Source organism: Eufriesea mexicana, unplaced genomic scaffold, assembly GCF_001483705.2.
Source record: "Eufriesea mexicana isolate 0111107269 unplaced genomic scaffold, ASM148370v2 scaffold1049, whole genome shotgun sequence".
Taxonomy (NCBI): domain Eukaryota; kingdom Metazoa; phylum Arthropoda; class Insecta; order Hymenoptera; family Apidae; genus Eufriesea; species Eufriesea mexicana.
In genome coordinates, this window is record NW_016909187.1 from 529378 (window position 1) to 548193 (window position 18816).

The window sequence follows — 18816 nt, forward strand, 5'->3', positions numbered from 1 at the left end:
CTAAGTAATTACTCTCTCATTTACCTTCTTATACTACTCTTACAATCGGTGGAAAATATTTAAACAATTATCATAAAACCTATATTAGGTCTTGAACAATCGTTATGCATCCATATTATGCTATTTAAATAACAGAATTACTTACAACATGCTGTTTGAAATTAGTTATAAAATACAGGGTGTCCCAAAAATACGTATGCACACTGTAATACCATATTCTTTCTAATTTATATTAATTTATTATGATATAAATATAATTTATTTATAATCACGCAAAGTGTGTATACATTTTTTCGGGACACTCTATATGTACTATATTTTTGTATATTATATTATATTTCGTGTAAGAGCTCAAAGAATTCTCGACTTGTTTGAATTCTCTGAGTCTCAAGGACACCTTTTCGTTCGTCTCCGACGAATGCATTCCGCAAGTCTACAGATGGTAATTCTCGCCGGCTATTTATAGTATTTTATCGAGATTATAGTAGTTTTCACTGGACCAACGTACACCTTCTCATCAGTGTTTGCTTCTGACTACGCTAAAGAAACCGGTTCCACGGAAATTCAACGATCCCTCGTCTGTATACGTCAAAGTCGTCAAGAAACATCTGGATTCTGAGTGGATAACTTAATATCAGATTCCTAGGCTATTCAATGGATTTATTATATCGAATCATCGTTAGTTGCTTTAATTTAATACTCGAAAATCGAAATTCTAGTGACATTTCATCGATATATTTTTGATTCTGCTATCATGCCTCGATATTATGCAAATATAATACTTTTCGACAAGGTTACTATACATATATATCGGTGCTGATGTATTGAGCATATACTTCAATAAACACTGCATGAAATAAAAAAATATTCCTAGGTATTAATTAATTAATTCTCCCTTTTTTAATTTATTTTAAAATAAATTGTGGTAATTTTATATATACCATTTTTATTTACAATGTGATTGGTATGATTTAGTATCTTTGTTCTAGAATGAAATTCCTGAGAATTTAATGCATGTTATTTTTTAAAATTGGAACAGGAAAATAAACATTGCACGAAATAAAGAAGATTCCTAGTATTATTAAATATTAACTAATTAATCCTCCCTTTTTTAATTTATTTTAAAATAAATTGTGGCAATTTTATATATCCCTATCTTTGTTCTAAAATGAAATTCCTGAGAATTTAATGGATGTTATCTTCCAAAATGGAGACAGAGAAGTCAAGAATGTTACAAAATATGGCAAAATGATTAAAAGTTTAATATCCTGTCTTCCTAATAAATTTTTAATTCAAGTTACAACTCTAGAGAAGCAGATGTATTCCTTTTATTCAAAAAGGAATATCTCGCTATCAAGAACGCTAGGGGCACTAGCATAAAAGAGCTTGTCTGGTGTTCGTCGTTACACTAATCTCGCGATATTAGCACCACGTCTGCCAGAGATAAAATGGCATCACCGAGTTTAATTAATTAAGCATTCAAATCGACTGGTATTTAACGAAGCTGTTAACGAACTGTCGAGATCACGTGTCGCGTCGACATTGGCCAGTGCCTATACGTGAAACAGGTGTGCATGAACGAGATAACCTGCACAGAACACCGTCTTCGAGCGACTATTCGCTCCAATCAAGATATCAGCCATCTTAAATCCCATTGGCAATATACTTGGCGAGATAATAAGCATATTTCAAGCAGCAGTAACTGAAATGCCTTAGAAAGCCTTGGAAAATTATCCAGGTGGATGGGCAACCATGCGTAATTAAAGACTCAACTTTGAAGATGAAAAGCTCGACTTTTGATAAATATTGTTATCGTCCTTATCAACGGGACTATTATCTGGGACCACACACGTGATTATTCGCAGAGTATCTCTATTGTTTAATTTCATTTTATGAGAAAAGAAATTCAGATACTTAAATACCTGCATAAATTTAGTATTATATTCGAATTATTATATTTCCCTGTCAGAAGTCTTAAAATTTTTAAATTTCTTTGGTGTCCATATAGTCCTTCCTTTTCTGCAATCAAATATTTCAAGATTCGAGAAATAAATATTGGGTGTGACACGTTTGAAAAGGGTATACTTCGATTTATCAGAATTTCTTGGTTCATAAATATGGAATAAAATTTATGGAAAGAAGAATGGGGATTTTTGGAGAAACTAATCCTCGAGAAGTCTATAGTGCAGAATTTTATTTATCATTGGTGATGTTGATAAAAGAATGCACTTCTGTTTTGTGGTTTCTAGAAATTTCTTCCTCTCACGTGTTCAAAATCGTTGAAACTCGTTGAGATTATATAATTAAGGACATCTGGATTTAAGAAAGCGTGTCAAAACTTTTGTCACCTCTGACTATGCAATTTAAAAAAGAAAAGAATTTCTTGGAAATAGAAGATTTTATATTTCAAAACATTTTAGCCGATCTCATTAAATTTCTATAAAATTTAGAAATAAAAATTCCCATCCTTTCTTCACGTTTGCATTTTCTCAAAAACTTCACATTGAAAGATTCCGGATTGGATGCTCCTATAGCACATCATAAATATGTAACGAAGTAACATTTCTTACTATCTTATCTCGAAAATGTTAATACCCACGACTCTAAATTGCGCCATCTACACTAATCAAGTTCCAAAATCAAGCTTTCATAGTTCTCATCAAGAATTCCAATCTCCCAAATTTCATAATACCAGAATTTACATCGAGGTCAGCTCATTAAATTCCGAAAAAAGGAAAAAGAAAGAAAGAAAAAGAAAGAGAGAAATAAAATTCCACCTACAACCGGAATTCTACCCCAAGGTCCATAATTTGCAAACCCGAAGTAACATAATCTGCGCAAAAATCCGCTTCTCCCGACCAATTTCTCTCGCTATCGAGAAATCGAAAGGGTAAGAGAAATCTGATCTGACAGCGCAGCTCGTGATCCCTCGCGAGCAACGAACTGTGAAATTCGGAACGCAGGACAAAATTCCGTATATCCGTAATGGAGTCTGAGCCTGTCGCGGGTATATCGGAGCCCGTGAGATAAACGTGGAGGCATCGGCTGTAAATGACGAGCGTGCAGATCGACCGGTCGGTCCGCGATCGTCCAACAGGTGTCTTCGCGTAAAAGCACTTTCGATCTTAACAGTTACCTCTCTCCCCTCTGGCAGCCGGTCGTACCACTTCTCCAGGCCTGTTCCTCTCCCACGGCCAGCCACGATGTCAGAGACCTTTGCCCCAATTCACTTTTCTCTTTCTCCGCCGCGAAGGTTAGCCACCAATAGCCTTATCGGTTTCATTTCCCCGCTTCGTCCCACACCTTTTGCTCCTTCCTCTTTCCTCGAGCCGCTCGCGATTCCGTGTCTCTCGATGAGAGACGATATCACTGGGTCGACGAGATTCGAGCCGATCTCTCGGTCGATGGGACCGCGCCGATCCACTCCGATTCGAGTATATCTAGTGGTCGATGGAACCACGTCGACTGACAAGGAGTCCAATACGAATCTCTCTGAGTCGATGGGATCACAACGATTGAGTCCAATTCGAATTTCTATGAGTCGATGGGATCACGTCGATTGAGTTCAATTCGAATTTCTTTCTCAGTCGATGGGATCACGTCGATTGAGTCCAATTCGAATTTCTATGAGTCGATGGGATCACGTCGATTGAGTTTAATTCGAATTTCCTTCTCAGTCGATGGGATCACGTCGATTGAGTATAATTCAAATTTCTTTGAGTCGATGAGATCACGTCGATTGAGTACAATTCGAATTTCTTTCTCAGTCGATGGGATTATGTTGGTTGAATAAAATTCGAATTTCTATGAGTCGATGGAACCACGTCGATTGAGTTTAATTCGAATTTCTTTCTCAGTCGATGGGATCACGTCGATTGAGTATAATTCGAATTTCTATGAGTCGATGAGATCACATCGATTGAGTTCAATTCGAATTTCTTTCTCAGTCGATGGGATCACGTCGATTGAGTTTAATTCGAACTTCTTTCTCAGTCCATGGGATCACGTCGATTGAGTATAATTCAAATTTCTTTGAGTCGATGAGATCACGTCAATTGAGTCCAATTCGAATTTCCTTTTCAGTCGATGGGATTATGTTAGTTGAGTAAAATTCGAATCTCTCAGAGTCGATTGAACCACATCGATTGAGTTTAATTCGAACTTCTTTCTCAGTCGATGGGATCACGTCGATTGAGTATAATTCAAATTTCTTTGAGTCGATGAGATTACGTCAATTGAGTCCAATTCGAATCTTTCTGAGTTGATGGAACCACGTCAATTGAGTCCAATTCGAGTCTATATCTCAGTCAATGGAACCACGTCAATTGAGTTCAATTCGAGTCTATATCTCAGTCAATGGAACCACGTCGATTGAGTCCGATTTGAACTAATTTCTCAGTCGATGGAACTCCGTCGACTGAATCGAATTTGGACTGATATCTCAATCGATGGAACCACGTCGATCGAGTTGAACTCGACTTAATTTCTAAGTCGATTCGACCACTTCGATTGAGTCGGATTTGAATTGATCTCTCAGTCGATGGGACCACGTCGACCGATTCCGATTTGAACTTATCTCTCAGTCGATAGTGCCACGAATCTCGATTTTAGACGAATCTCGATTGTTTGGACGATCGAAATTTTGAACTTTGACGTTAGAATCGTTTCTAGATGGCGTTCGGGTCGTTCGAAGATCGTTTTTAGATCACGAGATGCTCGGCTTCGAGCATGGCTGCTCTTCGACGTTCTCCATGCGCGTTTAACGCTGCTGTCAGCGATTACGAGGACTTTGGTTAGCCGATCCACGCAACACGCGCGGATCACGCGTAAAACTTGTTGCGGGATCCTATCCAGCGCGATCTATGCTTAGATGGTCGGCGAAGCGGGAGTGGCTAGGGGTAGATTGATTTGTGTGACGTCGCGTGGGCTGCTTCTTAAAGCTGTAGGGATTATCGTTCGCAAGGTATGAAGTGGGTGAGGTGTATAGCATTTTATTTGTTCGTTCTTTGGCCTGGTTCTTTGACGCTAGACGAGGTAAAAGTTGAGTTGAATGATGTTTTATTTTTATTTGTACATTTCTGGGTTTGGGTGCAAGTGCAGATTTATTTTGAATGACCTTCATATACAGGATGTTGCGTGTAACTCTCACCACGATTTTTTAAACAGTATTCGACAGTATGACAAAAGAATATTTTTAATGAATGTTAATCAGTATTTCGCTGACTACATATTGAAATATAAAAAATTCAAAAACCTATTTCTTTTCGATAGAAAGTTATCAAGAAGTCACCATGACATTCTTAAATGGCACCTGTATTTTTGACTTCGTATGATTATTGCTGAAGAAATTACGAATTCGATGACCTACTATACTATGACCTTCAGATGACCTCGATTTTAGAAATTTAGGGTCGATTATATACATAATACATACACGTTATATAATTTTTAATAGTAATTTGACACTTTCTATTTGTACTATCCTAATTTTTTATTTATTCCTATAGTAAATAATAAACTTCAGAGAAAGTATACGGCCTTTTTAATTCCCTATAGGAAGTTCTAAAACGAGTCGAGTAATAAATTACAACCTACTATCTTTAGTAATTTTATCGCCGTAATAATAATACTTCCAGCAACTTTCTCAAAATGTCTGTATGGCAAGATAATAATAAAATTATCGATAAGCATTAAGATATTCGAATTCGAACTTCTTCCATATGTTTCTTTATCTCCAAGGACTCGCCATGTTATGTATTTTGACAATGGATTATATCAGCCTTTCTCCATCTGATAATTTATCGAGTGCATACTGTAATAAAATTGCGATCGTCAATCGCGATGATCTCTCGATTTCTAAATCCGAGATTTCAGGATAAAACTCCTTATCTATCCGAAACACGTGTCACTTCGAAAATATAGATGAAGATACATATAGAAGTCGATAAAGCTATTTACTCTCGTACAAAATCACGAGATTCAGAAATTACTTTCCATTATCTACTGTTCATGATTATACACTGTATATTTCGAATTCTTGTAAATTCAAATTGAGTTCATTGCATAATATATAGAATTGAATAATTCAAAAGCATGACATTAAAAATAATAACATGTCACACAACATCTTCCAAAATCCTAATAGACCACAAATAATTAAATCGCAGGAAAGAATGAAGAGTCTGTCACACTCGTCTAATTACTCACACACGGATCTAAAAATGGAGTCTAGAAATACTGCACAAAATTCCATAAAATCCCATGGAGTGAGTCAAGAATACCTTCTTCCAAAACTCTAATAAACCTCAATTGAATCGCAAGAAGAAACCAAAAAATCAGAGTCACACTCGTTCAAACACTCTTATACAGATCCAAGAACAGAGTCTAGAAACACTGCACAAAATTCCACAAAATCGCAAGAAGAGACCAAAAAATCAAAGTCACATTCGTTCAAACACTCTTATACAGATCCAAGAACAGAGTCTAGAAACACTGCACAAAATTCCACAAAATACCACGGAATGAACCAGAGACACCTTCTTCTAAAACCCTAATAGACTCTAAACAATCAAATCGCAAAAGGAGACCAAAAAATCAGAGTCACACTTCTTCAAACACTTTTATACAGATCCAAACTAAGAGTCTAGAAATACAGCATAAAATTCCACAAAATCCCACTGGATGAGTCAAAGACACAATCTTCCAAAACCCGAATAGACTCCAAACAATCAAATCGAGAAAGGAAATCAAGAAGTCCGAGTCACACACGTCTAAACTCTCTTATACGGATCCAAACACAGAGCCTAGAAATACTGCGCAAAATTGCACAAAATCCCATGGAGTGAATCAAAAACATCTTCTTTCAGAACTCTAATAAATCCTAATTAAATCGCAAAAAAGATTAACAAATCAGAGTCACACACGTCCAAACACTCTCACATGGATCCAAACACAGAGTCTAGAAATACTGCGTAAAATTGCACAAAATCCCATGGAATGAATCAAGAACATCTTCTTTCAAAACTCTAATAAACCCTAATTAAATCGCAAAAAAGATTAACAAATCAGAGTCACACACGTCCAAACACTCTCACATGGATCCAAACACAGAGTCTAGAAATACTGCGTAAAATTGCACAAAATCCCATGGAATGAATCAAGAACATCTTCTTTCAAAACTCTAATAAACCCTAATTAAATCGCAAAAAAGATTAACAAATCAGAGTCACACACGTCCAAACACTCTCACATGGATCCAAAAGCAGTCTAGAAATACTGCACAAAATTTCACAAAATCCCACTGAATGATACAAAGACATCTTCTTCCAAAACCCTAATAGACTCCAAACAATCAAATCACAAAAATGAACCAAAAAATCAGAGTCATACTCGTTCAAACACTCTTATACGGATCCAAAACCAGGGTCTAAAAATATTGCATAAAATTCCACAAAATAGCACTGGATGAGCCAAAGACACCTTCCAAAACCTTAATAGACCCCAAACAATCATCGCAAAAAGGATGAAAAAGTCAGAATCACACTCGCCTAATCACTCTTATACGGATCGAAAGCTCGAGTCCAGAAATACTGCACGAAATTCGACAAAATGCAACGAAACGAGCTAAGGACAATGGTCTCTGCAGAGGTTCGCTCAAGAGGAACGTTCGGCGAGCAGAGTCAGAAGGAGGAAGTACATATTTGGCGGGAGCACGGTCACGTAAGGGCACGTGATAAATTTTCCCTCGTTAATGTCTCGACGTCGATGGATCGGCGGTGCTGCCGGAAAGAAAGATTTTGCCCGGAAAAGGTGAGCTCGCCGGGAAAATGGAAAGTTGAAAATTATGGTCGCCCCGGCCTACCAATGATTCCTGGGTTTCCCCGGCGGTCAGCCTGGAAGAAGAGACGAAGCAGCAGCCCAGGAGATACCTAACGAAGATCATTACCCGGCTGCTGATCGACTCGCTTGCTTTCCATTTAATCGCTCAGAGCCACACACGTGCATCGACACACGCGTTCTGCTTCGTGGCCGTTTGCTCGCACGCGTATTTGCCTCGTCGATGCCCGAGTCCCGTGATTTATCGAGTGCAGTTCGAGAATGAGAGTAGAGATGATCGGCGAGCTGGATTCCGAGGGCTTTGTCTCTGGAGACTTTGACGAGGATGCGCTCGCGTGGTCTGCTTTCAAAGTAATTAGACTGCGGTTATAGAAGTTTCTCTGGGTTCCTTCTTCGGGAATTACTGTCAGTGTCTTTCCAGTGTACAGGGTGCGTTCAAAGTCGGTGCAACTGGTTCTCTGAGAGCTCGATTCTACGATGTAGGTAGATGCATAGCCTCGTTAGAGGTGGGTATATCAACAGCAAAGTCCTTCTACGTTATTATTTTGAAGGAAAGCAATGTCTTAGAGGTATGCAAATCGAGTGGTTATGGCTGTTTAATTTCAGGCAGTGTCTTTCGAGTGTACAGGGTGTGTTGAAAGTTGGTGCAACTGATTCCCTGAGAGTTTGATTTGACGATGTAGGTAGATACATAGGCTCGTTAGAAGGTGATACATCAATACTGGTCTGCTTATAAAATTATTTTGGAGGAAAGCTATGTTTTCGAGGTACGCAAATCGTGCTGATATGGCTATTTAATTTTTCAAAATGGAAAAATGTTGCAATTTGAAGTTCTTTGATTGCGTGATATATATGTACCTATAATTATGAAAGTGGTCTAAGTCATCGACTTAAGAGGAACGATTTTATTATTTATTTCGTATGTGATATATATGTACCTATAATTATGAAAGTGGTCTAATTCATCGACTTAAGAGGAACGATTTTATTATTTATTTCGTGTTGTATTCATTTATATTACGATAAAATGTATTTATTTTCTACAAAATAGTGAAGAATTGAATCGTTAGATTGAGTTTATAACTTTATCGCGATTAATTTTATAATTTATGACGTATTTAAAGGCAGAAGCTTTTAATATTTTAGGAGCAAATATAAGTGACTTAGACCACTTTCATAATCATAGACAGATATATAAATATATAGGTTTATTAGAGAGCGATATATCGATGGTGAAGTCTTTCTAGATTACTATTTTGGAGGAAATCTATGTTTTCGAGGTATGCAAATCATGTTGACATGGCTGTTGAATTCTGGGCAGTGTCTTTGAAGTGTATAGGGTGTGTTGAAAATTAATGCAACTGACTTCATTCTCTGAGAGGTTGATAAAAGGTAATATATCGATTGTAAAGGCTTCCTGCATTATGATTTTGGAGGAAAGCAATGTTTTCGAGGTATGCAAATCATGTCGACATAGCTGTTTAATTCTGGGCAGTGTCGTTGAAGTGTATAGGGTGTGTTGAAAATTAATGCAACTGACTTCATTCTCTGAGAGGTTGATAAAAGGTAATATATCTATGGTGAAATCTTCCTATATTATTATTTTGGAGGAAAGTTATGTCTTCGAGATATGCAAGTCATGTTGACATGGCTGTATAATTCTGAACACTGTCTTTCAAGTGTACAGGGTGTGTTGAAAATTAATGCAACTGATTTAATTCTCTGAGAGATTGACAGGAAGCAACATATCAATCGTGTGTCTGTCAAAATCACTGTTTTAGAGAAAAACAATGTTTTCCAAGTCCTATTAAATTTTGGGAGGTGAAAAAATATTACAGAGAGTGATATGCACAGTTTTTGAATTTTATTAACGCATGGTTGTAATCAAGCAATCACATAATCATCCAAGATACCGTTACTTAATACTGCATCAACTCATGCTCGATAATATTTATATAATAAGATAATTAAAATGTATCTAACCTAAATACCTCGAAGCTACCGATTTGAGTCGCGAAGTACATAGTCCTTTTAATTTAAAACTTTTACAAATAAGTATTTATTATTTTTATCCGTCTTTTTATCTTTCATCTGTCGATTTATCCCAGACCTTCGAGAACGAATAATTAAAAACTACAGCCAAATCTCAACGCAAATGCAATAAATTATACATTTTGAAATAAAAATCGAACAGCAAAAATCTTTAATCGTCAAAATCGACACGCACTTGAAATAAATTAAAAACCACCTAATTAAAAATAAACTCCGACCATACCAAAATCGATAACAAAGAATAAAAAGAGGTATTTAAAAAACGAATGCTTCTTGCCTCACCAGAGACCACTCGAACCTCTGCAAGAATTCCGTCTCATCGAGAACTTTTAGTTATTAAAATTAACACACTTTTCTTATCGTCCTCGAGCCGAGCAAATCTACAAACAAGTGTTTCGAATGCACGTCTCGAGGATAAAGTACGCAACAGTGTATACGCGCAAACAAAATATCATTTTCCTTTCGCAACGCGTGTAAAACGAACGAGAGATAACGAGCGTCTGTGACCGACAGGTAGGTGCTCGTCGCGTTTGCACGCGTACAAGCGCGCGTGCACTCGACGCCGGCGCGGCGTGCACGCGTGTGCGAGCCGGCATGCAGCGAGAATGGGACGCGTAACGTCGTCGTTAATTTTGCTGAATGACAACGTGATACCCTCAGATAATCTTCTTATCGTTCGCCTAAATCGTGTGTACAGAGTAACCACCGACAGAGAAGATATACCGATCGCAAATTTCATTTCACGCGGTCATCGCGTTTAATGGACCGGGACCGCGAGTTTTACACGCTTGAAAAAGTTATTCGAACAAAGTGGGTCTCGGGAATCAATTTTCCCTCTTGCACGTTTCACCTCGCCATTTCGCTTACGTCGAGATTAAGATTTCGGCGCGCGGAATGCGTCGGACCGTTTCCCCCCTTGGTAACTTATTTCATTCCTTGTAATTGAAGATTTTTAATCCAGAGAACCATTGGATGACCGGGGCGCGTCGTAAATATAATCGCGACGCCTGTGACTTTCTCTCCGAGGTTACCAGCGAGTTATCGCCGGTTTAATTAAATGCGATAATCGATATCGGGGATGCGTTCCTCGCAGCCAAGTATTCCTCGCGACTCGAATCGCGGGGAACAGCAGATAAAAATCGAAATTCCTTCGGATACATTGGCGAGAATATCGGACATGTTTCCTCGAGGTTAATAATTTAATTTCGGTAATTTCGTTTCAACTCGCGTTTTAAATTTTTGATAAAATGTTCCCATAAAAAGCAGGCATTTATCATCGCGAGATCTTGTGCGAGTACATACGTGAGGTTATTCTGTGGCTGTGAAATAAAACAGGATATTGTAGAGTCACACAGTCTATACTACGTTGGAGAGTACTATGGCTTCTAAATTTCACTGCAGACTAGGGACTGGATTTAACTCACTGTCAGTCTCAACTCTAACTCTCAACAGGAACTACTGATGAACTAAAAGACAACTAAAGGCGAACTAGGGAAGTAAAGCAACTCAAAGACAATTAAAAGCAACTGCAGAGGCTCGACACATTCACAGGAACACGACACGGGCCCTTTTAAGTCCGTTTGGATGGCAAGGACCTCCCCCAGAACGAGGAAACTCCCTTCGCGCAAACTCAGGCTCTCCGAAGAGTCACCCTCGCGAGGACCGTGGCCTGGCCCCGACCTCCTATGACCCATCTGACGGCTAAACTCTAACGGATCCTCTAAACCTGGCGAAGTGTTGCCTACAGGAACCTAACAATGCCTAAAAATATCCTATTTATGTTGTAAATCAACTACGACCATGCAACGATGGTGACAAGCCAGTTAGAGGTTGCAGGCCAATACCAACCTTAGGACTCCAAAGACCTTCGATGCTATGCTGGCATCAAAGGGTCATTCGGGTTTAAAAGGACCTGCTGTCTCTTGCAGGAGTCAGTCTAATCCGGAATAGCATAGAACGTTCTTGAAGTATTGTGATCCAGAGGGGCCTGTTTAACCCTTAGAGTGCGGACGACTCTCTGTGGAAGCGCTCCAGAGGGGCTTTGCGTGCGTTCACACCTGGGCCGATCTCCATATTTCGATACGAGGCGTACCTCGAACTCATGCTCCGCTTCATCAGTCAGGACAGTATTGTTGGTAGTTCAAAGTTACGACGACGTTTAGATAAAATAAAATAAATACTACCCTTTTCATATAAGATACATTAAATTTCCATTATTCACATTTTCAACAATATGATAATTCTTCACAATTATTAAACAAACTAAATTTTTAATGGTACACAGCGTCTGAACGAATATTCAAGCGTGACCCACTGGTGATGCACACTGCCCAATGGGACAGTCGAGTGTGACACATTGGTGGGCCGGTAGAATACGAATAAATGTAATACTCGGGTTCAAATTGAGACTAGTACTGGTTTATTTTGCTGTAGGTTTGGGTATTTATAATAGTTTTGGCTGAAAGAGAGGTTATTGATATTATTGTGTCATGGGTCCAAGGGATGGCTAACTTGTTACAGTTTGAGTGATTCATTAGGGCTCTTTCAAAGGTCTGGAACTACTGGCCGGCTATCTTGTGATGCGTCACGTCCCTGTATGTTTGTCAACTGCGTTTTTACATTCGCATGAAGTGTATATATTTCACTTATATTAAACTGTATATATAAATTGATGTGCATCTGAATATGGTTATTTCCCTGCACGCTAAACGCTTTGATTTCCTTCAATTTCCGAAATCCCAATTTATTTTTTGGTATTCGCGTTAATTAATATCTTCTAACTTTATTGGAAAATATTACTGTCTCGATCTCCCATATCTGTGATTTATTTTGGAAATTTCTACCTCACAGTCTATTTCAATTATTTATTGTACTTCCAGTGTTATAATAATCCACGAAAAGACGCAATATACTTAAGAAATATGATAACACAGATAGGAATAACGAGAAATAATTCGTAAAAATCTTATCGCGATGAATCTCCCTGGAAAAATCAGGATTAGAATCTAAATGCTTCATCATGCGATATAATCAGCGCGCATCAGATTCGTTCTCCGCAATTTCTTCCAATAAACTACTCCCCTCTTCTTCCGCCATTACCCCGAGTCGGGCCCAAGTCACATCGATTCACCTCATTACTCAACTCCCGAAATCCCCATTCGTCTCAATTTTCCAAGAAAATTGGACCTCTCTCGGCCATCACCCCGTCGTCGTAACTGCTCGCTAAATGCACCGCCTCGGCCAATTCGATTGTCATTTCGCCGGGTTGTAACGCGCGGTAATTACACTGTCAGCGCGCATACGAAATTGAGTTCGCGTTCCCTCACGGGGAGCTTTCATTATCGGCCCAGTCCGGCTTTCCTTGATCGAATTACGCAAACGAGAGCCTGTGAGCGCCGCTCGAAAGCGGGCTGAAACACTCCAGCCGCCGCGATTTTCGGCGACCCTCCAAGCTTGACAGCGAGTAGCGACATTAACGATCCTGTCGGATGCGTGTCAAGCTCTGACGACGGCGGACAGGGCCGTAAAAGATCGCCGAATTCTCTACAGGGGAATCGTTCGTTGCCTCACCTTCGTTAGTTTCTTCTCGATTACGCGCGTCGTGAATTGATTATCGTTATTAGCGCTTCTTGCGTCGAGGTCTACGATGCTACCGGGAACATCTGATGGGTCTTCTGAGAACGAGAATTTTGTCGTGGGTTGACAGGAGTTTCATACTCATTGGCAGTTCATGTGATTACGAATTGGATATCTATACCCCTTTTCACGAGGGGTGATTATTAATATATAATTAATACTAGAAGAAGATCTGTATCCAGGAATAAGGAAGTTTGGTGGATAATCTGTACCCAGTTGATCAGTTTCTAAATTAAATATTTATAGATTCTCCTCGCGAGGAATTTTGGTAAGTGGATGATAGATAATTACATTGACAGTCAGGATTTTAAAAAATTATAATTGCATGGTTAATTAATAACAATGGGATTTTAGTCAATGTTCTATACCTAGATCAAAGTAGTTATCATGAGTCGATCACAGTTATATTTTGATAGAGGTTTCATACTTATTGGCAGTTCATGTTGTCACAAATCGGATATCTATACCCCTTTTCACGAGGGGTGATTATTAATATATAATTAATACTAGAAGAAGATCTGTATCCAGGAATAAGGAAGTTTGGTGGATAATCTGTACCCAGTTGATCAGTTTCTAAATTAAATATTTATAGATTCTCCTCGCGAGGAATTTTGGTAAGTGGATGATAGATAATTACATTGACAGTCAGGATTTTAAAAAATTATAATTGCATGGTTAATTAATAACAATGGGATTTTAGTCAATGTTCTATACCTAGATCAAAGTAGTTATCATGAGTCGATCACAGTTATATTTTGATAGAGGTTTCATACTTATTGGCAGTTCATGTTGTCACAAATCGGATATCTATACCCCTTTTCACGAGGGGTGATTATTAATATATAATTAATACTAGAAGAAGATCTGTGTCCACGTTAGATCAACGATGATAGGGGAGTTTGATGGATGATCTATATCCGGTTGATCAGTACCTAAATTAAATATTTATAGATTCTCCTGGCGAGAAATTTTGGTAAGTGGATGGCAGATAATTACATTGACAGTGAGGATTTTAAAAAATTATAATTGCATGGTTAATTAATACCAATGGGATTTTAGTCAATGTTCTATACCTAGATCAAAGTAGTTATCATGAGTCGATCACAGGTATATTTTGATAGAGGTTTCATACTCATTGGCAGTTCATGTTATCACAAATCGGATATATATACCTCTTTTCACGAGGGGTGATTATTAATATATAATTAATACTAGAAGAAGATCTGTGTCCACGTTAAATTGATAATGGTAGAGGAGTTTCATAGATCTATACACAATTCATCCTGAACTAAATATTTCTAGATTTTCCTCGCAAGAAATTTTGGTAATTGGGAGACGTTCGATAATTCTATTAACAGCGAGGGTTTTGGAAATTAAAATTGCATGATTAATTAATAAAAATGGGATTTTAATCAATGTTCTATACCCAGATCAAAGTAATCATCATAATGTGATATTACCTATTTACAACATTCTTTTCGTGATCTTTTTAAAGACCAGAATTTAGAGAATGAGTAAAAATGGGATTTTAATCAATGTTCTATACCCAGATCAAAGTAATCGTCATAATGTAATATTACCTATTTACAACATTCTTTTCGTGATCTTTTTAAAGACCAGAATTTAGAGAATGAGTATCCTCAGCTAGATCGAGAGTAGTATATCAATAGAAGCTATATATCCACAACCAGGTCCTTTCTTTTCGAGGAACTTTGACACTTTCCAGGCTCCACAACGATGAGAATGGTGCTAAGCATTGAATCAACGGCAGTAAGCTGTCAGTAGGATTATTATACTCTATTTTAAGCGCTATACGAGCTCGTATCTTCGAAATTTGCTATTTAAAAATCCAAATATTCTCTGTATTCCCAAGAATCTCATCGTTCGAAGGATCGTTAAGTCCGTGATCACGGAAATAAGCACCGTAAAGCTGCGGACACTTGACAGCGGATGGACGAAAGTCTGGAGAGCTGGGAGCAGAAGAAGATAACGAAATGGCCGAACAAATTGTATTCCCATTGCATTATCAATTACCATTATTCATCGTCAGCGACGTCTGTCACGTGATAATTCCACCGAAACTTCATGACAGAGACTTCCACTCGAGATACTTCTTTCGTCGCGAGCTCCGGGCGAACTTGCTGATTGTCATCGTGATTTCAACGAATGCGGGTTCTTAATGACTTTCATTCGCGGCACGTCGCTGAGGTTTCCCATCGCCACGATTATTGTACGTCTTAAACGTCTCTCTGACATGTCACGTTAGCGGGACAGAGCCAGAACAGGTACGAGACAAGTCGAATTTCCTCGTTCCCTCGCAAGCGTGTTCAGCCGAGATTTACATAATCGATCGGACAACGACGTCGCGGCTTCGACTGGAGATGCGAGAGGCTGAGAGAAGCTGAGGAAACGAGTCGGGGGAAGACAGGGGTGTCGGAATATTTACAGAGCGGTTGACTTTAACGTCCGAAGGTGCATTAAAGAGAGGAAATATTTTATTGCGTTTTCCTTTGTATTCGCATTGTGTATGAAGTCGAAGATTGATACGAGGAATGGGACAGTCGGGGAATTAAAATCTGATACCGGCTGTTGAGAAATTCTAGCATTGGTCGTACAGTGCTCATAGATGAAAGAGACAAGGATTAATTATAGTCTTTTACATGAAGCTGGAATTTTTTAATTAATCGTTGTAAATAATTCATAGGATACTGTAATTCTATGACACAGTAGGGAGTAATAAAATACAGTAGTTTCGAGGGAAATAAATCAAACAAAATTCGAAGTAAATAGATATATGTTAGCGTTGATTTTTGATACTGGTTGTTGAGAAATTCCAGTATTCCAGTATTGGCTGTCTTTTGTTTATGGAAAAATTGAACAACGATTAATTTTAGTCTTTCACTAGAATATGAAATTTTTTAACTAATTGTTGTAAATAATTCGCACAATACTGTATAATATTATGTTCCATGAGAAACAAATGAAACAAAATTCAAAATAAATACATAAAAATTAGTGTTGGTTTTTGATACTGATTGTTGAGAAATTCCAGTACTACAGTATTCCAGTATTCCAGTATTGGTTGTCTTTTGTTTATGGAAGAATTGGACAACGATTAATTATAGTCTTTCACTAGAATATGAAATTTTTTAATTAATCATTGTAAATAATTCCCACAATACTGTATAATATCCTATTCCATGAAAAATGAATGAAACAAAATTCAAAGTAAATACATAGACATTAGTGTTGGCTTTTGATACTGGTTGTTGAGAAATTCCAGTATTCCAGTATTGGTTATCTTTGGTTTATGGAAAAATTGGACAACGATTAATTGGAATATGAAATTTTTTAATTAATCGTTGTTAATAATTCCCACAATACTGTATAATATTATGTTCCATGAGAAACAAATGAAATAAAATTAGAAATAAATATATACACATTAGTGGTGGCCTTTGATACTGGCTGCTGAAAAATTCCAGTATTCTAGTATTGATTGTCTATTGTTTATGGAAGAATTGGACATGGATTAATTATAGTCTTCGACATGAAGTTGGAATTTTTTAATTAATCGTTGTAAATAATTCATAGGATACTGTAATTCTATGATACAGTAAGGAGTAATAAAATACAGTAGTTTCGAGGGAAATAAATCAAACAAAATTCGAAGTAAATAGATATATGTTAGGGTTGATTTTTGATACTGGTTGTTGAGAAATTCCAGTATTCCAGTATTGGTTGTCTTTTGTTTATGGAAGAATTGGACAACGATTAATTATAGTCTCACTAGAATATGAAATTTTTTAATTAATCGTTGTAAATAATTCACACAGTACTGTATAATATTAGGTTCCATGAGAAACAAATGAAACAAAATTCAAAATAAATACATAGAAATTAGTGTTGGCTTTTGATACTGGTTGTTGAGAAATTCCAGTATTCCAGTATTGGTTGTCTTTTGTTTATGGAAAAATTGGACAAGGATTAATTATAGTCTTTTACATGAATCTGAAATTTTTTAATTAATCGTTGTAAATAATTCCCACAATACTGTATAATATCGTGTTCCCTGAGAAATAAATGAAATAAAATTCGAAATAAATACCTAGATATTAAAGCATTGGGTCATAAGGCGGTTATAGGAAGTTATCAATTATGAAATAGGAAAACCACTGATTTATTAGTTCAGTGACAGTGTGATAATTTCTAAATATCGAGAAATATTGTATTTCCAATAGCAAACCTCGAAATCTCTCCCATGTCGTTACAAAGCTATCATTACATCGTAAGGCAATTACTGAAACAAGTGTAAAACGGCAATTGTTTATAAATATCGCCAATTACTCTACGATCAACTACAAGTTAACCAAATTCTACATTGCCAACTGCACGCTGTAATTTAGCCGACGAACATTTAACTGGAAAATATTTTGCCAGGATGTTACGCAATTCTGCCTCGGTAACCGAAATCGACTTGAATTTCTGCAGAAAAGCGAAAGAGAGGGAAAGATGAAAAGTGCATCCACTCGAAAAACTAATATTTCCCAGTCCTTTAACGTGGAACGTTGCAAAATGCACCAACGTCTCGCGTGATGAAAATTGCAACGATTCAATTTCCGCCACGATTAATTATCGCGACACGTTAACGGACTCGAATCCTACGTTCCCTTGCTAAATATGAGGCAACGTGTGAGTTCGCGTGACGACTGAAACGAGTTTCCATCGACCTGCCCCCTGCGACCTGGCTACGCGAAATAAGTTTCTTCGACCATATAATCTCGATATTAAGCTCGATGTTTAATTTCTCGAGATGTAATTCTTCGACCTGTCGGGGATACAATTTTCCTCAAAATTGAGGATTATTGCGAGCGAAGAATCGATTATTAAAAGCTATAACTACGTAGCTAGCAGTTACGTCAATTAAAAATGCTAACGGCGACAATTATAGGCGCCAAGAACAATTTTCCGTTCGATTAAAATGAGGAAATTGAATATGAATTATCTCGAACGTGGAAGAGATATATATTAGAAAAAGTAAATAATGAATATTTCTTGCATATCGAAAATAAATATTGAAAGGTATATGCATCATGAAGGAAAAGTCAACATTTGAAGAATTGCGATATTTATGGGGAAAGTGGTGTAAATATTGTATTCCATATTTCGAATAATGTATATACTGTGAGGAGTGATAACAGGATTACCAACCAGTAATGTGTAATTAAATGTATTATAGATAAATGATAATAAACGTAGTGATATGATGCAAATAAATTTCATTTTATTTTA